The sequence below is a fragment of the Nipponia nippon genome, unplaced genomic scaffold (genome assembly GCF_047370975.1).
Source record: "Nipponia nippon isolate SJK-2023a ecotype South Korea unplaced genomic scaffold, ASM4737097v1 scaffold_4, whole genome shotgun sequence".
NCBI classification, from domain to species: domain Eukaryota; kingdom Metazoa; phylum Chordata; class Aves; order Pelecaniformes; family Threskiornithidae; genus Nipponia; species Nipponia nippon.
The window spans coordinates 9,723,446-9,749,178 of record NW_028262358.1 but is presented as its reverse complement, the minus strand read 5'-3'; positions in this window follow the sequence as shown (position 1 = coordinate 9,749,178).

Genomic DNA, 25,733 nt, shown 5'->3' with positions numbered 1-25,733 from the left:
TTTTTGTATTACCATTACCTTCATAAATACAAAAGCCTAGATAAAATCTAATGAAACACAGCCAATGAGGTCCTCAGAAGAAAATAAGAAACTCAATGGAACAGCTGGCTGGATATAAGTCCAATAAAATGAGGCGTATGCAGAGTTTCCAGGGCAGCACAGGAAGATTTTCCTACCGAGACAATATGTGGGATTACACCTTTCTGAAAATGTGACATAAAGCTCAGTGAAGGAAGACCATTTGTTGTTTGTCTTTATGGGCTTTGAATTGTTCGTTAAAGCTGTCTCTTCAAAGTACTATTCCCTCTGACTCCTGCTAGAGTCAATGGGAATCAACAGGGCTGGAGGTAGGGCCCCTATAGTGGAAACCAAATTTTGAAAGAGATTTTCATTAAAATAATCTTCACGCTGGCTGGCAAATTCCTGAAGTCATGGGACACACAGCCAGGAAAAGGCATAAATCCTTGGACACACAGAGTGGCCGAAATTCAAATGGATACCAGAGTTGTCAAAACACTCCCAGCAGACTCGGGACAGAGCCAAACCAGATCTCCAGCCTTTTCACTCCCCGAGCGAGTGGATGGCGCAAGTCCTCACAACAGAAGTTCCCAAGCTCTCAGAGCACTCATCTCCCAGCGAAAATGAACACCAGACCTATGCAGAACAAGACTCCCTTCAAGTACGGTTCATCTTTACTAACTGCATCTTTCTTTCCTGAACCAACACACTTTTCTGTGGACCAACAAAAAAAGGAGGAGAAGCATGGTGGCAGGTGTATCTGCTTCATTTTCCATCCCCTTTTCTCGGCTGGCAGATTATGAACTACATGTCTTTTAACATTTGCTTTTGCTTTCTCAGTGACACAATAAACTTAAAGAGAAAACGGATAAAAATATTTGAGTGATCCCCAAATATATTTCACATCTACTTAAAAATATGAAAAGATATTGCTGCAAGTCACAGAAAGGTGGTTTAACCATGTTGGTAACAAAACCTGCTGTTCTAGATTGGCTTTAGAGCAATAGGGCTAGCTGCTTTCCTGGGCTTCTTTCAGTATAGATTTGATCAACAGGCCATAGCAACTCCTTTGAGTTATTTTATATACCACGCAGAGTAAATCACTGAGAGCCAACATATGAGTGACACAATTGACCACGACAACTCCTTTGGAAACTAAGATGGGATTACCTTTCTTTTTAACAGAGAATACTACCTTTAGACGGATAAGGAAGTGTTTTCTGTTGTCAAGATTTATTATTTATTCTGTGGTCACATCTTGGGGTCATGAACGAGAGACTTCCTTCACTTGCAGTTGAAATCCTATCCTGAAGCATTAATATGCTGCTTTTTCACATTCCATGCTTACTGCTTAATTTGATTTCAAATGGTGTATGTTACTACGGTTCCACCGAAGTGAATGGAAAGAGTCCAATTTACACCATGCAAGAAGCTGGCTCCCCGCCACTGAAAAACAGGCAAAATTAAACTTCTCAGAAAAATTTTATCACCACACTCTAAGCCCTTGAAGATAACGTACCTAGTGACAAAACCGTAACTGTGTTATTCGGAACAGCACGACACACTGTGTGGAATCCGGACAACAGCATTTCAGAAAAAAACACGGGTCAACATTTTTGGTGCGTAACATTTGACACGAGATTGACTCCTGGATTTCCTTCAGAAAGTAGCTTAACTGGCACCGCTCGTGAACACTTGCAAATCCTGCCCTGCAAACTTCCACCAGCCCTACCTGTTATCTTTCCATATCAAGCCATTTCAATCTATCATCTTAAAAGCAGATTTCAATGTCTAATTTTGGGTGCTCGCTTTGAAGAAGCTGGACGTATTCTCAAACTTCACGGGCTGAAGCTTGAAACAAACAACTGACAAATGTAAACACGCCATAAATACCAGTCTATAATCTTGCCTTCCACTTTTATCAGGACTGAGGACAAGGAAAAAAGACCCTGGTATACTCAATACTAAATTGATACGCATTTATATTAACATAGCAGGAAGCTGAAACTCCAGGCCAAGTCGTTGTCTTTCTTAAGTAAAAGCATCGCATCAGCAATTCTGTTTACTCAATCCAAGGCTGCTTTCATTTCTTGCTTGTTTTGCTATATATTTCTATTGAGGGAACACTTTCTCAGCAGCTTTTAGTCACTTCTTAAATGCATTTTATGAGGAGACAAAGTCAAATCACTATTACTTAATTAACACAATTGTGAAGACTTCACTCCAGCTACACAATAGCTCTCCTAATCTTGCAGAAGGATGCATGACTTCATTATTGAGTATATTGTTTCCTATAAACATATAAAACCCCTACAATAACAACCCCATCAGCTGAAATGAAGTTATCTGAGAACAGAATTAAACTCTAAATGACCCTTTGCTCCACTCCATAGACCCCTATTAATAATTCTAATCTAATCAGTGTGGATAAATGTACTGTTGCAGCCTATGCCAGGCACTCTGCCAGGAGGTCCTACTGCAGTCCATCTGATTCATTCCAGCCCAGAGCTTCTCTGGAGAAGATGCATCTTGCACGGAGAGGCCACTGGCTGACTTCCTCTTTTGTTATCTTTTAGTGGCAAAGTCATGTCCTTGTAACTGATAGACACTTTTCCCTTTGTAAATAACCCTGGAGTGACTGATAGAGCTTTTGCCAGACAAAGCCTGTAAATAGCTAGGCATTATTCATGCCAGGCCTGAGAACACTGTGTCACAGCTGACAAATTTATGGTAGATATGAGCTCACCTCTTCCACAAATATATACTTTCCCAGCAAATTCATCACATGTTTTAATGGCCCCATACTGAATTTGTCAGCTGTCTGTCCCTGCACATTGTTTCCTTTGGATTCCTGTCAAGGATTGTTTGTTAAAATCATCTCCCTCTTCCATCCTTCAGCTGCTAGCCCCAGGAAAGATCAATGATGACACATCTATTGATAATATTTTATATTCAACTATTCAGGTCATAAATCATTTTAACAATGCTGATGTGTTTATTGAGTGTCTGCTGGCATTGCAATTATATAGAAAGCGATGTCACCCTAAATCTTGGCTTTGTTGGATTGCTTTTTATTTCTTCCTTCCCACTCCCACCCCACTTCATAATTAAAATTTGTCACTTTTTATTTTTGCATTCCCACTTTAGAAGCAGTGAGAACTCTGGCATTTTAGAGAAGGTGTGGAGTCCCAGGGCCTCCGTCTCCCATTAAAACCAAACAGGCAAAAGCAGTTCCCAGCAGTACGTGAAGACACTGCTTCAAGTCTGCACAGATCCCTGGCGGAAAGCAGGATGGAAGGAGGGAATGGCAGAAGGACAGCGCTTCTGCTCTCTACCCCGACTCGGCAAATTGAGCAGAGGACCCTTCCCCAAGCCCTGCACACCCAAGTCAAAGGGGCACCCCGCAGGAGAGAGGAGTGGAGAGAAGATACTGGAACTCCAGGGTGACCAATCCTGCAAGAAGACTTGGACAGGTTGAACATCTCACCCCAAGCCCTGTCCTGCACGCATACTCAGCAAGATCTTCTCCATTTCATGCAAACCACTCCACCTGCAGATCTTTATTTCAGATGATTCCCAGGAATAATCTGGAATGCTAAAAAAGTCCCTGTTACTCCTGGTTTTGCAGTTTCCCCCCCTGCACGGCTGCAGCTCCAAGGACTCCCAACTGTTGCCCTCCATCGCACAGGGGGAGCCGACTCTACCATTCAGTTCCGTATGTTATTTCGCCTTTTAATTCATGACCGCAACGTTATGCAGTTACAACATTTCTAAAAAAAGATCTAGGGCTTTGCAATTTGTTTAAGACTGTTTTCCTCCTTAGCGAGCTTCTGTTATGTGTACCCAAAGAGAAAAAACAGAAAGCAAGAGAGTGTTGGCCAGCAGGAAAAGTCACATTTGTTCCTTGAATGCAAAATGTCATCATTCATTAGAGAAGACTCGAAAGTAGAGTTTCTCCCAAAAGCAGACAGCAGGCGGGATTTACACTATTTCATCAACTTACTAATTTTAGTGGCAGCTTTTTTCTTTCCTTTTTTTTTTTTTTTTTTTTTTTAAATCCTGTAAACATATAGGAGGAATGATCTTGGTATGTGTGAAAGATTTTTATAAATGCATAAACATGAAGGTGAAAAAAGCCTACAGCAGTTTTCATTGGGATGCATATTTTCCTTTATGTACCAAGACATACAGAGCTGATTTTGTCATTACCAATGATGGGACACACCTCTTAAAATATGTTTCAAATATGCAGCCAACTACCTCTGAGGTGTCCCACTAATTTGAAACTTTTATGATCTGCCTTCACAAGCCCATAAAACTGGACAAGAACTCTGATGAGAATTTCAGGCCGTATAGAAATATATCGAGACTAACAGTTTTTCCTGTGGTATACTGGCACATCGACATGTAGATTTAACCTTTCTCATGGCTTTCCAGAACGCACCGCTACTAAGGCCAGATTCGAATTTCATTTATCCCAGTATAATTTCACTGTGTCAAAAGTTATTACTTTAGATCTACATAGACTGAAGCAAGAACACAGCCTGCTCCTTGATTTCAGCTAGTAATAGGCCCAGAAAAGAAGAGCAGATCTGCCAAAAGGGGAGATATTTAGAGCTGTAGTGAAATCTGGATTGTGATCTGGCTTCTGGGTTTGCGAGGGACACAGATACATTTACTGTTTAGATTTCAGAACGTATCTGAAAGTCTTAGGAGAACAAGTACCACAGACGAGCAAAAATTCCTGGCGGATAATTGCACTTTTGCTTTTGCAAGTTGCCTTGTTCACCCTGTAAACGTTTGAATGAATCTTGGCCAAGTCTCAACTTTTTTAACAAAACCCCCAGACCAGACTACTTTCATATGTTCTCTGGCTTTTTGCAAACATTTTATGGTTTCATAACTCTGAAAGGTATTTTCCTGTTTCCAGTGCTTCCATTTTCCTTAGCGCTGAAGGCTGAGATACCTTATACCCTCTTCATCTTTATCGTAATGGAAATTCTAGTAAAGGAAATTCTAGTAAAGAAGAGGGAAGTGAAGCCTTTTCCATTGGGAATGCAGAAGAAACGCACTACTTACGGGGGGCTTAGCCTAAATGTGACTGAAGTAAAAAAAAAAAAACTCTCCGACTTTTCTGGCCTCCCAACAACTGTACATTCCATTATAATGACTGCAGGCATAAATCAGCCCTGAGTTATGCCTGTCAGATAACCCGCTAGATATCTACTTAGCCCCATTCGCGTTCAACAACCTAATTTATGTACATACTCTTCAGTACCTTGTGTATATAGATAGATGACAAAACTTGTTACATAAAATTATAATAATCATGGGTTTCACTCTAAACTGTGTCTCTCACTGTCGTGTGCAAGCAGAGGCCAAACATTCCTACCTAAGGTCGGCTCTTAGATCTGATTGAGTTGCTAGGCACTGTAAAGATATGGTGGGAACCAGGCAGACCAGGGGTTCAAAATGCCTCAGAAAAGGTCACAGGTCCACCTAACTTTGGGCAGTTAACCACGGCGCCCACTTCAGAAGCCTAAATCATCTTAATCTTCCTTTACGATCAATGAAGAGTCACGGCTTTTTTCGTGACAGTGATTTATTCTACTTGAGACCCTCTTTCTATTCCCATTATAGAGGTACCTGGGATTTAGGCACCTTGTAACTGCAAAAAGTGAGACGGGATGAGTCGACACGTACGTGATTGTCAAATGTAATTTACTGGGATACTGATGCCTAAATATGCGTAAGGATTTGAGACACCTATTGCTTCATCAGGTCTCCTTTAGAAATGTAGCCCTAAATATGTTCAAATCCGTTTGCATCCAGGGTTTTGTTCTGCTCAGAAAAAGGGTGCTGCTTTCCAAAGGGTCTTTTTAAAAAAAAAAAAAAAATCACATGGATACCAAAGTTGGGTTGAAATTCACTTCTAGGTACTGCCTTGGCTCCATTCTCGCTTACAGAGACGATAATTAGGAGCTGATATACTCATGCCCATTTAAAATCTGGCTGAGATCAGGAACAGGCCCAGTACACTTATCTAACAAAATAAATTTAAAAGCATGAAGAAAATTGTTACCAATTATGATACATCCTTGCAAGCATATTTGATACATTATTTGGCTGTCTTTATTATCAGGGGAACATGAACGTCTTGCTCACCACAGATTCCAGAATATTTCAAGCACGAATGGGGTATTGTGTTTGTTTTTTGGATTTTTGGGCAGTATCCTGTATGTAGTCATAGCAAACCCAATTCTCCAAAAGACTGTGAGAAACTTAATTTCCCCAGCAATTGTTTATATCCATTTTAGCTTATTCTGCTAAACTTTTCTGTACCAGTTGGGGTTTAGATATCGCTAATGCTTTTGCACTTTAAAACATAGGAGTGACTGGGAGGAGGGAATTCATTCCCACATTCACTTAGCAATAGACCGAAAGCATGTGCACTTGTATGATACTTTTGCCAATTCCATTATTTTATATACAAAATGTCATTATGTTCCAAAGTATTATCATTTCCTTTTTTTCCCAGACAGTGACTGTCTGTAACATGCTGTTTTGGAAGGGCTCCCTCCCAGATTCCGACTATTCCTTCACTTAACTGAACAGTTTCTCACCACAAAAACAGAGAAGAAAAAAAAAAAAAAAGACAGAACATTGGAAATTCAGGCATATAAAATCCAAGGGCATTGGTCACCTCTTAGCTTTAGCTTAATTACTGATCTTTACTCGTACATTTTCCCAGGAGCAACGCTTTAAGAGAACTGGCTATCTTTACACACTGGGTTATCTTATGGATCTCAAACAACTGCTTATGAATGGGCTTTTCCAACAGGACGCAAGCTGTGTTTGATTTAACTCGATGTATATTTATGTGACAGAATCTAACCAAGTTGGACTTTGTGCCATAACCATAATGTTTGCACAGTTACACCTGGGGAGGAAAGCCCTCCCACTAGAGTACTGACAGGATGCCAGTGGCAAGAAAGTTTACATAATAAAATCACGGTTTAAAGGATTTATACATCTGTCAGTAGAACAGTGATGACATTCTTCATTTACAAGCATGGTACGCAGCTTCGGCCGTGAGTACAAGATTAAGGATAAGGCCAAACAAGAGCCCTTGTAGACAGATAACAATGTGTTTTATTCCATGCCCCATTCCCTCCTCCAGCAAGGATCCTGAAGGGCACTTTGCTGGGAACCTGTCTTCTACGCGGCCTTCTGCATGTAGACACAAGCGTGTTCTTCTTGTCATCCAGCAAGGCCAGATGTGAGCTAGTTCACACAGAAACAGCAACCGCAGAGCAGCGTTTACCATGCCGCTGGGCCCGTAAGCACCGCAAAACACTCCTTAGTGCAGTCAGTGGCTTCCATACAGATTTTGGCATTCTCCTTCCCCGCTTCGCTCTCTCCCTCCCTTGATGGCCAAGATTTGCAGCCCTGGGGAGCAAGCGGAAGGCGATGGAGCCACAGGAAGGCACAACTTATCTCTACCTTGGCACCGACATCAAGGAGGCTTGATTTTCAAAAAAGCAGAGCAGCAACAGCCCACGTGACTCCAGTGCCTGAACACAGACCCAAGAGCAATGCTGAAGGCTCCTGGTTTTGAAACTCTTGGCTAGAACCGATGCCCCTTCCTTCATCGAGCTGCTGTCAGACCCCTACGGCCAGCGCAGGCACCGGTGCACAGACTGCCAGGAATATGCTGGTTTTCTTCTCGCCCAGCTTCCAAAGAGAGTGCCAGAAACAAAGCTACTTGGAGGCGCAGGGGATGGAGAGCGGGAGATACAGACAGAAAGAAGTCTAGGAAAAGGCTGTTCACTTTTCTTACTGAATGAAAGTGTCAGGCAGTAAAAGAGGGATGTAGGAAAGCACTGTGACTCAAGTACTTGACTGGCCAAACTCCTCTGAATCACCACCTTGGGCAGGTGAAAATTAGTCCTGCAGGAGCTCAGGGAAAACCCACCTGGCAACCCAGCTCACTTTTTAAATGGTAAAGTAAAAGCGTCTGGTGCTTTCAAACCTCCATAGCCAAAAGATAGGGAGGGGAGAGAGTCTCCAGCAACCTGGAGCAACAGAGCACAGCGACGGCAAGCAGGAGAGAGCTGAGATTACGCTGCAGACTTTCTTTCTTTAATGGATCCCTTCCTTGTTCACCCTGAGCGAGGCAGCTGGCACGTGGTATCTGGGAGTGCAGATGGATCAGCAATGTCAGACATGCAGCTGTGCATATTTAACACACAGGGATCTTATTATCTATTTGCTGGCTAGCCAGCAGCAGGCTGATTTTGGAGGCGATTGCTCACAGTTGTAGAGAGAGAAAAATAGAGAGTAATCCACAGTCATTAATCTTACACAACAGGCTGCGCAGTGTTAGAGCCAGAACTGCTACTCTCCTGCATCTGTCCCTCCCACTAGCCCTAAATCACTGCTTCTCAACTCCTCTCCATTACTGAGAAGAAAATTGTCTGGGTTGGAATTAGATACCACAACAGCACAAGCAGCCCTGCTGCATGAAACGGCTGCTACAAATTTTTACCGGTTTCAGGTCTCTAACAAGCCTTTGGTCTTACCATTTACCAGCCAGTGGGGAAAAAGGAGAAAAATGGAGAGTTTTGATGCTGGTCATTGCAATTTTCAGGTTGGGAATCAATTTCAGGCTCACAATAAGGCCCTCTCTTGTGGAGCTCTTTTCCGGTACGACTTGATTGGCACCAGGGGCAGAGGTATGCTGCACATACCATCATTCACCCATCACTAAGCAAAGTCATAAGGTTTTAGGTCTTCATTTAGCAATGCACCTAAACCACACATCTGATTTGATGCACGGGAAACTGTCCTACTTGTAGTTCTTTTTAAAGTTCAGCCCATCTTTAAGAGCTTTGCTGAACCACGGCCTAAGCGCTTGTGCAACCTTGAGCCCTTGACCACACTCCAGTTTTTCCTGGAGGCAAAACGGGATATATCTCAAAACAAGCAACTAGCAGCAATTCTCTCAAGGAGGGGAGACTCAACAAAGAGGCTGAAGTCTTTCTGTGTGTGTAATCCACAGGGTAAGAAGTAATGCGAGAGATTTGTGGGGTTCTCCATAGGAATAACAGCCGGTGGAAATAAACCCGTGACCTGTAAGTTCTGCCTCCCAGTGTCAAATAGCACAATCAACTCATTTGCCGTAAGTCCAGCTAATTTCCAGCCAATCAAGCTTGTACGCTTTGGGAAGTGTGTTTCAAAAGATACAGCTTCTAAATTACCTGCTTACCGAGAAGACCTTGCCTGTCTGAATGGTAACCAGCCATGTCAGGTTTGCAGTAAACACATACGCATGCTCAGATGACACATTTTAAAATAAAGAGTGCTGAATTGTAAGATATTTAACTTCACTGTGTCAAGTGAAAGAGGTTTTTTTTTTTTCCTACTGTGCAACTGGATATAGGAAAAACATCTCTACTGGGAACAGCAGCAGGGACGGAGAGACACGCAGGTAGGTATTGTAAAACGGTCGCAGTCCTGAAAACATTCAGGATGTTTTCCAGCATCACTGAAAAGTAGAAAGCAGCCATACCTAGAGGAAACCCCCCCAAAATTGAGGGGGTGATGGGATGGGGAGAAATCAAGAACTTTGCAGCTAGAAGTGAGATGCTTTCAGCTAAAACCGACCACTTGGAAGAAAAAGAGCAATTCTGAAATTAAAAATATGTGCAATAGTAGGTAAAGCTTGGGACCATTTGCAGCTATTTGAACCTTCTCAGTTTTTTAATTGCAAACTTATTCCATTACACACAATGTAAAAGCAAAAGCCTAATCTCCCATCAAACACTTGCAACCCTAACTCTAAAATAAAAATTATTACACAGCGAGAGAAGTACAGCAAGAGACTTCGTGCTTGTGAAGAGAGGAGGCCTTAAGCCATGTTCATCCATGGAACAACAGAACTTTTGTGATTTCCCTCAACTGCCTGCAAAACACCCACCTGCTTTATCAAGACTGAAACTCAGCATCACCAGAAAGCCAGAGGGAAGAGTGACAATAGCTGGCAGATGTAAGGAAGGTGCAATGCGGGAAAGCTTTACTGAATGAAAAACTAGCTTGAAAATAGCAAAAATAAAACCGCAAGAACTTTGTATGGAAACTGAACCAAGAAGAAAGAAGACGAGGGTTTGGAGGGATTGAAGCAGCCCCTGACAATGGCAGTCTTTTCCTGGACTGCAGGAAAAGCTGGCCTCATTGAAAAGGGTGTGATTAAATAACTCAGACTTTAATGAAAGAGATTACGTTTCACTAGAAAGGAGCAAAGTCTCTGAAAGACTCCTTATCAGCCTATACTGCACAATGAAGACGAGGTCAGAATCAAGTGGTACATTAGTCAAATAATACCGTTTGAACATTTACTTTCAGCTCCCTTTTTTTGATGAAGGCCACGGCCAATAATTACTAATGGATAAGAGAGGTTTACTTGATGGGGACCTGACATTCATTACAGCAGACGCTGGCATGGTTAATTGATCAGAAGGACAGTAAGTGAAATAGTTACACTAAAAATAATGCCGTTAACAGAGTGATGTAAATGTGCTATTGGTCAGCATCATTTCATAATTAGGTCATTTAAGGAGCCTTTTGGGTCATTGATGGTGGAACAGCAGCCAAAACCACCAAATACGCCTGCTGTGACAGATGCCCAAGTTACTGGTGTGCATAAACACTACAGGTGCTTGGGAAGAAACAAACCTTACAGCCTATAAATATTTTAGCCATGGCAGATGAATAATAAATTGGTGAGAACAACATAGTGACATGAACTCATGTGAAACTATACCACACACTGTGAACAATATGGCCAACTGCATTAAAGCAGGACATATAAAAAACATCCTTAAGAGCTGGTCATCAGTCTTCTTGATCCCATTTCATGGCTACCTAATATCTGGCCTACATACAGACCATGAAACCAGTAAAATCAGAAATGCTGGCTCTCTGCATGAAGTAAAACTAGAAGAATCTGTATCTGTACTATTGTTCATCAGCTGCTAAACTCGCAGGGAGCAAATATGGCAGCCCTGTGCACTAGGGTTGGTACAGGTAAGGGAGTAACAGTGATGGAAGACACAAACCAGCAAGAGTTCAAACAACGTTCGGCAATGTTCAAATACGAAGCAGAAAATAAAAAGTCTGTATCATCCATGTCTTTTCAACTTCTTCCAAAGAAATGAGCTCACAAATATTAATTTTTACTAAAAATCAACAAAAGAATTAGAAAATGCCCAAGAACTTTCATCCTCAGACTTGGAGCATGCAGACAAAACGGAACTTAAACCTGAACCAACCCAGTCCATTTTGACGTTACGAAACCAAATTACTACTAATGAAGTCCTGGCAAAAACAAGTCATCCCTGATTCTCCTGTTAAAGAAAGGAATTTCAAAGCCCCAGGGCCTGGGTAAAACATATCTGAAATCTATATCGCTTTTCTCATCTCAACTTCTTCCAAAGCCAAACCTGAACGTCCATATTCTTACAACAGCCACCACCAACGCCATTAGAAATAAAGAACATGCTGACTCTGAAACGATAATGAGATTTAATCACACACGCAGGGTAAATATAATCTTTCTCCCCAACTGGAAAAAAAACTCCATTCTGCCAAATTGATCACCAATCAAGTTTTGGCTATGCCAAGATGCATACTGAAATTAGTCAGAGCCTTTCCACTGCCTCTGCCTGGCTTCAGATCAAGCTTGTCCTGACCAAAACCAAATTCACAGGAATGAGGAACAGGTAGATGACAAAGATGTCAAGCAGAGGAACCTAATTATAGGGACTTTTCAGAAATCATTAGTTAAGCCAAATGCTTTTTTCCCCTGGCTCGCAGATTATAACTCACTGATTTACATTGGAATATTATTTAATTAGATCAGCACCAAATGACTCATTGTGTTTTGTCATTTTAATGATTCTTTATATTTCTCCAGTTTGATGGGTTAATCATTGCCTATCACAGTTTATGGCCTCTATCTTCTTTATTGTGTTTTGCCTCCCATCAGCTATCCAAGGTGATGTGAACTTTGTGCTATTGACTTTTCTCACTCCTCTGGGGAGGTTGTCATGGAGAATTAAGCTATTGACAAATCAACAGCCAACGCGCTGAACTCCTTCCTGCACGTCATCGTTAGGAATGTGGGAACCGGCCAACTTTCGGGTTGTGCAGAACCAAGATGTTCCACCACATAAAAGAAATCCCAAAAACCTACGTCTCAGAGTCTGCTCTCATTTAAAGCTCTGCAGATCTGGAGTAAAAGAAGGATTTCATCCTGTAGCTTAACAAAGTCTTTTTAGCAGCAGAATTAAATGAATGAAGTTCAGACTTCCTTCGATAATTTTAATCTTCTCAATAGACATCATTTTTGCTTCCAGAAGCTGCTATCTTCATTAGGTGCGACTGAGCAAATGAACTAGACAGAGATAATTAAAACAGTGCTAACTGCAAGAAGTGATGAATAACAGTTATTTTTCAAACACACTTAATAAATGTTAATTTGCTCCTTTTTCTTATTATTATTCCAAAGTGTGGGAACTATTCTTATCATCTAGATAATTAGTCCATCAAAAATATCAACTTGTGAGTCGGTACAGTATCACTCCTTAATACAGAACCTTCCGTTATTATATGAAAGATACAAATTGATATAAAAGATTTCTGCATGACTAGAAGGTAAAAACCGATGGCTTATTTACTGAGATGTGATAGCTGAAATGGAGATTTATTCTGGTTCGTATTTCAAAGGCTGCCCTCCCCTCTTTGTTGGCCTGATTCGCTAACAACTTTTGTGGATATGAAATTCAACTGCAGGTTCAGTTTTAGTTTGTTGCATTGTGGATTTGTCCAGGGGCAAATGTTATTCCCAAGCATGCCTCTGCTTAACTGAAAATAGGTCTCTTAATGTACCGTTAAATATACCTCCTTGTGCTCCCCCTTGAATGTTTTCTCAAATTTTAATGAAAATGTAATTTCAGAAATGTTTTCTTCCAAAGCTGTTCTGCTGCCAAGTAGTAAAAATAAGTCCAGCTCCTTGTTGTTGCTGTGGTTGTTGTCAGTGCGGATGATGAGCCAAGGAACTTGCACTATATGTTCTATTTCCATTCCCCAATGGAGAGCTTTAGATAAGCTCCTCCAACCAGGGTTATGGAGACAGTGCCAGGAAACGTTGTGGGAGCTGGAGGGAGTGCTGGACGGTCTAGAAAAGCAAAGGAAAAAGCTCCAAATTCAAAAATGAAGCTTTCCAGATCCAAGTCAACTCCCTGTTTTTTCAATGGCATAATCTACTGCTTAACTTCAGGCTTGCAGTATGAAAGTCTTCAGTTCTCTATTCACTTCTCTGTAGCGCTGGTTATGCCACAACTCACCCTTTTTCCTGCTTCAAGTTAGCTGCAGTCTTGCACTGTGTCTTGTTTCACATCAACTGATAAATCAGTCAAATGATCAGATCGCCTTTTTTTTAATGAACCGAATTTCCTTTTTGACAGCTGTGCTCCATCCCCTCCTCCTCTTTTGTAGATTGCAAATACACTTAAATTATTACTGTTACAATAATGCAAATCCAGGAGGAGTGAGACCCCCGAGACCTTGCATCAGCCAGCTCTATTAATTAAGCTATATGGTGCCATGCAGTGAAAACTTAAAGCTTGTCATGGTTGTGACCTCCACGAAAAGAATATGACTTTTAGAGTAGGTTTGACTTTAGACACTAAAATTAGCTGTCTAAAAATAAGGCACGCCAAGCTGGCAATCTGCACTCCCAGAACAGTCTATGCAGACAGAAAAGGCCCTTTCAGAGAAAAACTTATGTGTCTGAGATAAGTGGATGACCCACCAGGTCTGGTATACCTCCAGGAGGATTAATATTATTAGTGCTATTATTATTTGTTTGGGTTTGTTGTGGTTTTGGTTTGTTTTTTTTTTTTCCTCAGTAGCTCCTCCAGAAGTGTTGCTAGACTGAGTGGTCAGCATTAGCTGGGAACCCAGCGTCAGACATGGAAGCAATCAAGGCACAAGCGCATAGGTAGGATAAACTTGGTGACGCCAACCTGTAATTTTCCTTTTTTCATAAGAGAAAATAGAGTCTCTTCTTAATAAGCAGCTCACCAACTTCTCCTAGTCTTGCTCTCCATCCATTTTGTATTTATTTCTTTCTCCCTATTCCCTTTCTACATTCCTCCACCTTCTTCCTCTGCTCACAATATCCACTCTTCCTTTGCCAATAATTATCTCCTGCATAAATAGTCTCTGAATTTATTTTGTCATAACAAAAACAATCCAGATGCTCTGAAAAATGTTTGAATAAGTTCTTATAGGAATGAAGTGGATGAATAAACAGAGTCTGAGTAGAAGAAGGAAATAAAACTAATAAGCTGCATGCAAAACATTGCCCTGACCTCTCTGAGTACATCTCTTTGCCCAGACTGATCTACAAGAAGTCCCATGGAATTACCAGGGGAACCTTTTCATGGGACTTTCTGTATCAAGCCCTCACCCTGTCTCCATTTCTGCTTTTTCTTACTCTCATCTCTCCAAGGCAGTGCCCATGTGCTCCTAAGCTTGCCCAAAATTGACAGCAAAATGGGACTCTGAATTTATGGAAGGCCTTTGGAAGCAAAGACTGCTGAAATCCCCAGGAGAAAGTCTGATGTTTTGACATTGGCTTTACTCCTGAACCAGGGTGAAAAAATTAGAGTATCTTCTCGAAGAAAACTCAGATTTTATTATGTGAACAGGAGTCTCAAGACTCCCTGTGAAAATACAGCTGCAAAAAGAGAGCCCCACAGAAGCCAGGGGGGTGCAATGCAGGAGAGAAGAGAAATGTGAATAACCCAAAGCAACAACTGCCGGGAAGTCAAAACAACCAACAGCCCCTTTTGACTGTGAAATCTCTCAGGATGTGCAAGGGCTCAAGCAGAGCCACAAGCTAGCACTGGTCTGACCTGAAAAGAAACATATCGCTGGACATATACATAATTAAAACAAAATCAGTTTTCTTCAGATTCTTCACGGAGACTTTTAAAACAGAAGACGCCGTTTTCTGATACATCAGCCCACTCTGACAGATAAAGAAATATCACATTTCACAAAATCCCGCAGTGTGAAGTCACGTCTCCAGTTTATGTACAATTCAAATACAGCCTCCCTAAATCCGGCAGCCCTGGGAGGGCGTGCTGCCGTAGGGATCCATGCAGGATCCAGGGGAAGGGGGATGGAGAGACTCTCCCATCCACTTCGGATGACAAGTTGTGGAAGTTTCCAAGTTTATCAAAAGCTCTCCTTCAAAGGAGCACGTGAGCCCTATTTCACATCCAAGCAACAGTCTTCGACTAACTTCTCTGCGAGTTGGTCAGCCCCAGATTTGTGCTTATTTAAATGAACATACACACAAAGAAAGTATTCAACTGTTTTCTTTCACATATGAAATAATACGTGGTAAAAGACCACCATTACCAAATGGATTCATCTGTCCCTTTCACTTACTAGTCAGCGCAAATCTAAAGCCTTCATCTTCACCCCTTTGACCTACCCTGTGGGTTTGTCTCTATCTTACTATTTGGAGAAGAAGGGACCCCTGATTAAGAAGTACGTTGGGACACCGGTCAACAGAGAGCCACGGGTCTCATTTCCTCCTGCATTAATATCTCGCTAGTGTTAATTGCAGTTATGGGTGAATAGGCACTATTGAAGAACAGAGGATGTGAGTGCTTTGCCATTACTGATTACCTCACATCACACATTCAAAACGAATTTGCTTGTTCCTGCAGTCCTGGGGTCAGAGAGAAAAAAAAAAATAGGGGGAAAAAAGCCTGTTGTTACTGACAGCTGCTCTTCAAAGGTCAAGGATTACAATAGTTGGAGCACCGCAGGTCAGGGCTGAGATGTGAACCACACAGAGACACTCTTCTTGCCCTCCCTGCAGCTTGGCTGTAACGAATGTTATCTGTCCCTCTCTGTCAGCTTTGAATTCACATAAAAAAAAAAAAAAAGGAAAAATAAAGCAAATAAAAAATATTTACAATGTAATCTCTTCTCTGCACACACCTCTTCCAATCAGGCAGCTATGAAAGCTGTCCTCCTGGCAAGATAAACTATCATTTTTTAACAAGGTAGATGGATGCCTTCATACATTTTTAAGCTTGGGACAGGATATATTTTGTGGTTTATTTATAATGACATCAATTACACTTGCTCCTAGGTAATAATTCACTCCTTTATAATTATTTATGAGGTGATTTTTACTTTTTGGAAAGTTTTATGTTTATTGATGTGTTTGGTTAACGAATGCTTAAATGACATGGTCAGTTGCTTTGCAGGACGCTGGAGAACAGCAAAATCAATATGTTCTGCACCTGAGAACAATCTTCTTAGTTTTGTAGTAATGATTCCCTGAGCAAGGTCCCAGGAGCCCGAGAGATAATTGCAATTCCACATAGTCAACAGTCTGCTCAGATCTATATAATCACTGTCTTTAGCTGCTTCATTTTGTTTGGTTTTGTTGCGTGTGATCTTTGCCATTAACATCTCTTTATCTGCGATCTCAACTGGCTGGTTTTTGCCTCTCAACCCCTCCTTTAGCATTCATTTTAGAGCCTCACCTCTGTTGAATTCAGACCCCTGCACCGAGTAGAGAAAGCAGTTAGTTAAGTAGCTGCTTTCTGCCACTCAATTTATCTTTGTTGATTGCTACCTTTGGAGAATGAAAGTTCAGAGCGCTCTGGATAAACAGTAAAAAAAGACGTAATAAGGCTTAGTATCCCCAGCCGAAGATAATTGATCTCCTCAGTTGCTTTAGTATGCAGAGTACAGAACACAGACAAGTGTTAATGGAATAATATATTCTATGGCCCCTCTGTGCTGGGAGGCCGGCAGCACGCTGCACAGTGAGGGCTGGTAAGCAGGGTTAGCTCCTCCAGTCAAGAAGCTGGCAAAGAAATTTGTCTTCAGGTTGCAAGGCCTTCAGAGATGCAAAGGAGAATATATGATGGTATTTCAATCTCCAAAGTGGCTTGTGTTCCGGCTGTGGCACAGGGTGTTTTTTAGAAGGACAGGATCAATGGTTTAGGGCCTTTTTAAAGCGGTAATTGTAGCTTTAGCACATTTGTGAAATGCCTCGCCCAGCAAATGCACTGAGGTAATTAATCAGGTATATTCGTAACATAGGTTTGAATGCAGAGCACATAAACCAAGACAGAACTTAAAGGAGTAAACCAGTCAGGAAAGCATAACAGTCTTAATCCGTGATCTCTTACAGTGCAGTCCTGGACCACTTGTGGTCTACAAGGCCTCCTTCAGTACTCTGCAGCGGGTCCATAAAGACATACCGGACAGTGAAATGTACAGCGCTTTCACATAAATGAGAGCGCGTGTCATTCCACAAGATCTTTGAGGATCCGACAGTGATCTAAAGTGGTTGGGAATCACCATCTTCCTGGATCGCTACAAGCACGAGAGAAATAAAAGCCTTTTAAGGGGTGCCACAACTTTCAGAACGAGGCTTCCTCTCCACGTCATTCGGGCACGGTTTGTTCATCAGCTCGTGCAGAGAGTCACCCGCCACACTGCTAGGATCAAGTGGTTTTGAAACATGCAACCTGATCCAGTCTATTACCATCCACAGCAGCTGAAGGACGGCATCCAAGACCTCAGCTACAGTAAGCACCCTGTTGCAGGGGGTCCAGCACAGCTTTCAAGCGCAGATGCTCTCAGAGCAAAGAGAATATCTGAGGAAAGAAAGGATTTGGTAGAAAGGATAACTAATGATCACACTATTTCAATTCGGAGCTCAAGCGGAGACACCCGAAAGAGGGTAGATTTCCACATACTGAGCGCCTGAGAGCTGAAAACCAGATGTCTTAGCTGGACACCTGAACTATCAGGTATTCTCAGCGGTCACTTTAGAAAATGCAGCTCCGAGTCCTTCAGTTAATACAAAACAGGCCAAACATCTTCCAAATGGTCCAGCGAAACCCCCCAAACATACTATTTGGAAAGTTATTAGGTGGTAGCTGACAAAACCAATTTTCCCCCTTCATTTACAAAAATGAAAATTGGCATCATTCTTCCGAGTTTCAAAATAGACCAGTAGTAACGTTAATGTGAATAAATCAACTGGGAAGATGTTTGTAAATCTTGATCTGTCAAAGAGATACAGTTACCTGCTATAAAGGAAGATAGCTGACTTTTCTACTGCCATTAACTCTTGCCAAATCTCATAAATGTAAACAGAGAATAAATCCTTTCAGTCACTGAATATGAATATTCTCCTGGGAAAATCCAGCTGGCACCCAACTTGATTTATGTGCTTTAAAAAAAGCATTTCTTTTATAAGCCTAGGATGAGCCTTAAAATATAAGTTCATGTGTAAAAAATATTATGGCTCAGGAACTATTTCAGCAAAAAATTACATCCTCTTCTCAGCTGCCAACCATTCCCCATGCCAAGAGCAAAGGCACGTGAACTCAGGGTCACGGCATCTGCTCAAAGGAATCTGTTAAACTTAGGTATTGAAACACTGACCCCTAGCATCACGGCCCCTTTCCAGACAGCTACTATGGCTCCTCATCTTTGCACCAAAACTAGAAGTCTGGAGCCTTGATATTCATCGGATCTGAGCCTGTGTGACTTTTCCACAGCCAGAAAAAAAACTGAAAGCCTTCCCGCACAACCCCATCTTCGCTGCTTCTCATCTGTGTCACTTCAGGTGAAACGCTACTTCCCCCAGCCCATACTTCATAGATGCTCCTGAAGTCAATCTTCTAACCCTACTCTACCATGTAATACCTTACCCGAATATTCCACACCTGTCCTTAATGGGTAAACTTCAATTCTTAATAAACATCAGCATTACTGGCAAATTTAGGCCAACTACGAAACACGCTGCTCTCCTAGCCATAGAGTATCTCCTAAGTGTGAGAGGAAAAATATATCTTACAGCCACTCATTACTCTTCAATGTCTGTCCTCATTTTAGATGCCCTAACCAAATCATTAAAGAAATGCACATCTTTTTTTTTCATAGCAAGGCCATATTATTAAGCAAAACGTGATTACAGGGTCAGTAACAGGCCTGTTCTTTGGCTGGGGAGGCTGGAGATCTGCAAGCTCTGGGTGGTGGAAGGGAGCGAGGTCATGCTAAGAAAGATTTGAGAGCAACGGTGGATATTAAACTAATTATTTCTCTGTGTTTTGTGCCTATGCCTGATTATTTGGTCTAGTAACCTACTCCCAAACTTGAAGATTTTTCTGTATGCGTACATACAAACACACACACACACACGAAATACACACTTGTTCACTATATATGAATGTCCCATGCCATTTTATTTTCAGTCTTGGGGAAATTGAGAGAACATTGCCAAGCGTGTTCTCAGTTCTACTCTGTAGAGGCCTGAACTAAAATTATGACTGAAAAGCAAATGCAGTGACCTTTAAAGGAATCGAGAAGAAGCTATTTCCAGTACATTACTAAATGCTATATTTTAAAGGTTCTAACCTTATTTGCTACAAGTGTATAATATCAGGAAAACCTTGTGAGTGAAGGTTCTGCATTCATCACATAGCCCAAGTCACTTACAGAAGAGATGTGGCAAGTTATTACTTTCCCCCTTGCAGACATTAAAGTTCAACCCCCTTTCCTGTAGTGTTTTGCAGCATTAAATAAGGTTCAGGGATCACTTTAAGAATTACAGGCTTCTCAACTTAACAAAAATACAGTTTCCTGCAAGCAGCCATAGATGCATCATCAAACAGGGAGAGCAATTTATGAGATACGCATGTCCTACACGGCTCAAACAAGCCAAGGCAACCGGGTATTTTTATCTGATATCGCCATAGCATAAACTTTATTGAACGAAATACTCTTTTATGAGAATTATAATAGAAATTGATTTACAAGATACAGTTTAAAAGTAAAAGATAGGACAACAAAAGACATGTCATAAACTCTTGTGAGGCCACCCTTAAGCCTGGAGTTTAATTGCATCAAGTGAGTAACAAGAGGTGTGTGATGGTGTGTTTGTGTAGTGCTTTATTTAATGTCTGACAGTCAACAGAGGCTGTGTTTTGATGCTTAGAAAATCATAAAGTGAAATGTTAACTTTGCTTTATTTATTATTATTATTGATTGATTTATATTGTACCTTTCCTATGTATAATGGTACTCTACACCAAATAAATCAGGGAGCGTAAAACCTTCATCACAGCAAATAAAGAATGAAAGCAGGCAGAACCAGAAATGTCAATAAAATGCAAGAGTGGTTAGTAAACAAGTGTGGGGTTTATCTGATGTTTATAAATTTGTCTGGAATTAGCTGTATGGGATATTGTGGTGTCAAATATTTCACCAGATAAATTCCTAATAAGAAAATACAACGTCTCAGGTAACAGACAAATAGAAGAGGTGGAAAATGCAAATACCGCAAACCAGAGCTACAATGCGGCTTGCACAACGGAATACAAATTGAGTCAGGAAACAACACGAAGAAAACGTGCAAGATCTGAAATTCCTTAAAAAGTACTGTAACATTTATAATCAAGAAATATCTAATACAAAGACAATCTGCTGCCATTCAGACCTCATCCCTGGCCCCGTAAGCTACAGTATGGGCTTAGCCATGAGCTTAAAATTAAGTACATAGTTTATAGAATCACCGCTAGATGTTACATGTGAAAATGAGAAAAAGTTGAAGAAAAGCTCCAAAAATACTCCACAAATTATTTTTTACATTTCATTTTTGGCCATCAAAAAATACCTCCATTCGTTTCAGTATAACAGGATTGTGCTCTTAAAGAGCTTAAAGAGTTACAGGCCCTGGACGTGCTTTAAAGCAGTACAGGAAATCACAGGCACAGATATGGTACTTGACCTTTAGTGGTGCAATGAAACCACTAAAATATATGTTAGGCTGCAAAATGCTGAGATCTTCTACCGTGAAACAAAACAGATATTGATTTTTCCTATACACCTTTTAGTACGACAGTAAGTCAAACATAGTTGGTGCCAGATGATTCTGGTTGTTTGAGATATCATGCAACATGTTCAGTAAAAGTCAAGAGTAGTGAGATTTTAGTACTTTTTCAGCTTGGTTTTCTGAATTAAATTAACCAAAGCTGCGGGGTTAAATGAATGTGCCACCAATGTCTTCCTCTACCTTACATGAAGTGAAGCTCTGGGGAAACCTATGCGTGGCCCCCAATGCTGCCGAGTTGGACAGGCAAGAGGATGAAGTTCTGCTGCACGGACACGAGACAGCGTTTGAACACAGTTGGATTTCCGAGTTAACCACCAGGCAGGAAACCAAAGGAAGACTTTCAAAGATCCCTACGTAATGGAGGAGGCCATGCCTCATCAAAAACCAACTTCAAATTTCACCTCACATGAGTCTAGCATAACTTGAGCATTTGACCATTAATAGTTTTTTAAATTATTTTAAACTACTGAATTAGCTAACCCTGAAATGGAAGTATAGCAACATATTTTTGACTCTTTAAAAACAAATGCTTCTCAAAAAGCCTTTATAAGCTAAGTAACACCTGATGGTAACAAAGTCTAACGAGAAACAATTTCATACATCAAATATATTCCTGCATTTCTGCAACCCAGAACACGGTGTTGATTTTTACAGACAGGTACTTGAGCAAGGACGGATTAGTCTCTGCGATTTTGGATATGAGTCCGCAAAGCTGCTTCTCCCACCCCACTGCAGGTCCAAGAGGCTGAAGGCACCAGTACTCTAGTATATCCTCGGCACTCTCCTGCTGTAGGATCCTACTTTAAATAGAAAGATCTCAGTGACTTTACTACTGGTTGCTGTGGAAATTCTTGTGAGACCACAGAGGTCTCAACGAAAACAGCAGGAACTGTCAGATTAAAAGTGGTTTTCAATCTGTCCTCAGAGCTCTATACATTTAAAATTTGTAATTAAAATCCGTGGACAATAGATCTCCTATTCTTAGTGACCTTTCATAGGTCACTACATGGTCTAAGGGTACTTGTGGACTTTGTGCAGAAGTCCAGGGTTAGTCATTGTGTCTATGCACGTGCTTTAGTACTAGTAAGAGGCGACGTGTTCTACAAAGGCATAGCGATCCAACTCCAAACTGAGCTACCCACACTGCCTACTTCGAGTTCCTAAGCACCAGGCAGAGGGAAGATCCTTAACTGAGATACTCAAGGCTGTTTCGTGAAGGTATCTCCCTGTTGCCTATCAAGGTCCTTGAGTTGTTGCTTCTTCTCCACTCCAAGTTGGAGCTTTTCAGGGCTACCAAGACTGTGCTATCAGGCAGGTGGGGGGCTTCTGTTCTCTAAATAAGGGGAGCAACATCAGCATTGATGACCCAACCTTGCCATCCTTGTATACTCAAAATCTAGTCCCATAGCTATATCGATGCTATGTGACAATGTCAATCTGAGCAGCAAGGCCAGAACTGCACACCAGCAAGAACGTAGGTCTTCAGCTGACTCCAGCGGGAGTTTGTGCGCAGCAAGCGTGGAGAGTCAGCACCGCTGAACATTATTAGTAACTGCAGCTGAGTTCCTCTCAGCTAAATCTGCCTCGTCCACAAATGACCACCAGAACATGAAAAGAACAGATGACTTGCCATACCTTAAGTGAAAAAATATGATTGAATAAATCCTGAGCATAAGACTTTGTGCCTAATTAGTTAAATCCCCTTAAGACATATAAAAAAAAATTGCTAAAAGGGGTCTCAGTAATTTGTAATAAGATGCTTAGATAATGTGCTCACTATCAAGGGAAGTTTCCAGTTTCACTGTACTCCATTTTTTAACATCTTGGCAAAGACCTTTTTCTCCCTCTCATGCTAAAGACCTCCCATTGACACTGTAACGTTAGCCTGGGAGCAGCTGGTGACTATTTCTGATGAATGGCAGGTGAGAGAGTTTTTCACGCCAAACCAACACGCACACAAAACTGAATTCTCCATCCTCGTTTCCTTCATTTATCAGTTTTAAAGAAGCCTGAGACAAGGCTGTTTGGGAAAGTTAACCGTTCACCTTACACAAGCAGGCTGGCTACAGGGGGGGCAAAAGCAAAGAGGGAAAAAGCTCTGAGAAGGAGGTGCCTGTCCTTTGGCTTGGCATCGATCCACTCCTACCCTACACAGCGCTCCAGCAGGGCACCGGTGGCCGACACAGACCAGATGGGTACCTGAGCGTGATATTCCACCAACAGAGGAAAAGAAATCTCTTTTGAAGCTGACCCAGAATGAAATGGGCTTTCTCCATAAAATAAAAAAGCAAAATGAGTTGAAAGGACTAATTAAAACATTAGCATTTCTCACCGTGTCTGATTTTCGAGGGATTTTCTTGTTTTGATTCTATTTTTGCCTTTTTAATATTTAATATACTTAATTTAGATGTATTTTGGACTTGAAACTTTATTTCACAATAAGAAATTTAAAAGACTTTGTCTTTTCCAGTAATTTTTTGTATGAATAGTTTTAGTTCTTTTAAAACTGCATTTTTTCATCCCTGTGAATAAACTGATTGAATAACAACTGTTGCCCGCTCCCCATCTACCAACAAGAACACGTGTTGGTAGAGAAAACTCCGTGTCAAACTTTATATCCAAACCTTTCATCAATGGATAGATTTAAACCACATACGTTTAAAGCGGAGCTGGGTAATACTGTAAAGATGCCAACCAAAGATGCCTCTGCTGACAGTGGTGGTCCTGGCCTTTTAGCTCACTGTGATGAGAATCTGCTCTGGCGACCGCACTATTTCGATGGGCTGGACGAGGACTGACTGCTGGATCTATCATTTCGGCTGTGCCCATGCTCCTCCTGATTTCTGTACATGAAGAGTGCAAACACCAAAAATGCTGAGTAGCCTCAATTGACTCAGTTGTTACAGAAATCAAGGGCATTCAGAAACAACCAGGACTGCCGCCCCCCCCCTTTTTTTAAAGTTCATCAAAATACATTTTTACATTGCTTCAGCTTTTCTTTTTGTGCCAAGTTCCAGCAATAAACCTGCTTTATTAAACTGACATTTTGCAAGTAGTTAGTCCCGAAAATTGACTAAGCCCTTTTGGTATTAGAAAAATCATTCTGGAGGCAGCTGAAATATTAAATGAAACAAAAAAAATAGCTAATGGAACGGCAGGAAATCTGATTAATTTCTTTTTTTCGCAGAGCAATGCTGATGAAGCAAGATAGCCATTTTATTCAGCAATGAGGTAATTTGTTTGGCAAAAACAGAAACTACCTGAATCTGGGCTGAAAATCTAAACCATGCTTTAGCTGAAGTTCAGAAATATTATTTAAGTTCACTTGAATTGTGTTTTCCTATTCCCACTCTAATTATGACGGATTGGCACCCATACCAAATTAGAAGCGGCCAAGAGGTGGGTGGGAAACTTGAAGAACACCAAAGTTCTGCCTGAAGCAAAGAGGGTGATTCATTCGGAAGGAGATTTTCTGAGGAATCAAGATTCCAACTTAGTTACCTGGCAGTTCGGGGCAATTCGATTGGATATTTGAAACTGCAGCCGTGTTACCAGTCCTGTGAATTAATTTTATTATTCTCTCTTTAGTTAACTAAGCTCACCCTGAGAATCAAGGTTTCTAAGTGAATTTGGAAGTGGGATTTAAAAAGAGCTTTTCAAAGCAAATATTAAATATGTATAGTATACAGATATACCGCCTTATAATATTTGTAGAAGGAACATAACGCATGCAAATTCACATAAACATTGTGAAGATTTTTCTTCCCTATCCTTTCTGCAATTTTATGAAAAATTAAGTGTGCAGTTGCACACTCAAAGCAGACAGTCAGGCACTCCACATACCCAGCACATATGGTCGTGCACTTTTGTAGCTAAACGCGCCACGCTGAACTGTATGCGCATCACTGAAGTGCCTAAATCAGATGGGCAATTCCAAAGAACGATTCAATGCACCCAAAAGCCAAGCTGACCTCCCTCTGTTGAACTCTACTGAGCCTAGAGGGAGCCTACAGTATGAAAATCTTATTTAAAACCTTATTTAAGTGCTTGTAGTTTCGAGGGACAAAAGCAGGCTTTATGTACATATTATTTTGTGGATTCAAATGCAGCTCTGGTTTTGTGAAAACTCTTTCTTATCGCCATGAGTTTTGGTAATTCCAAGGTTAAAGAAGACCATTTCAGAATATTAGTTCACCTGATAATGTGTAAACCCTTGCCAGTTACTATAAGGCATTGGTTTTGTTTCTGTAGCAAAATAGGTAAATTTTTCAATATGTCTCTTTCCAACCTGCTTGGAGGAAAAGTGACAATCATTACTGCTGCCTAATAAAGCTAAGCCCATGTTACACTGCTATGAACAGAAATACATCAGGCAAGGACTAGCTTGCATTTCATTCTCGGGACAGAAAGAACACAATGGTTGTGAAGGGAAAATGAGATTATACCAAACGGAACAAAACCGAGTTCCTAAAAAAGTGGGAGCAAAACCAACCAATTCAGAGCATCACTGCAAGCTTACTATTATTACGGATGACTGTTTTACCTTATAAACCAGATTTTCATTATGTTTCTGATAAAGCTACATTTGGAAAAGGACTGTTTTCTTGTCCTGCTTTGAGAGGATTTTGCTTACCAGTTGGGTTGTGCAGTGAATTTCACCAATGAGTAGATCTAATGAAGCAAGCTGTGGAACAGTATACTGAAG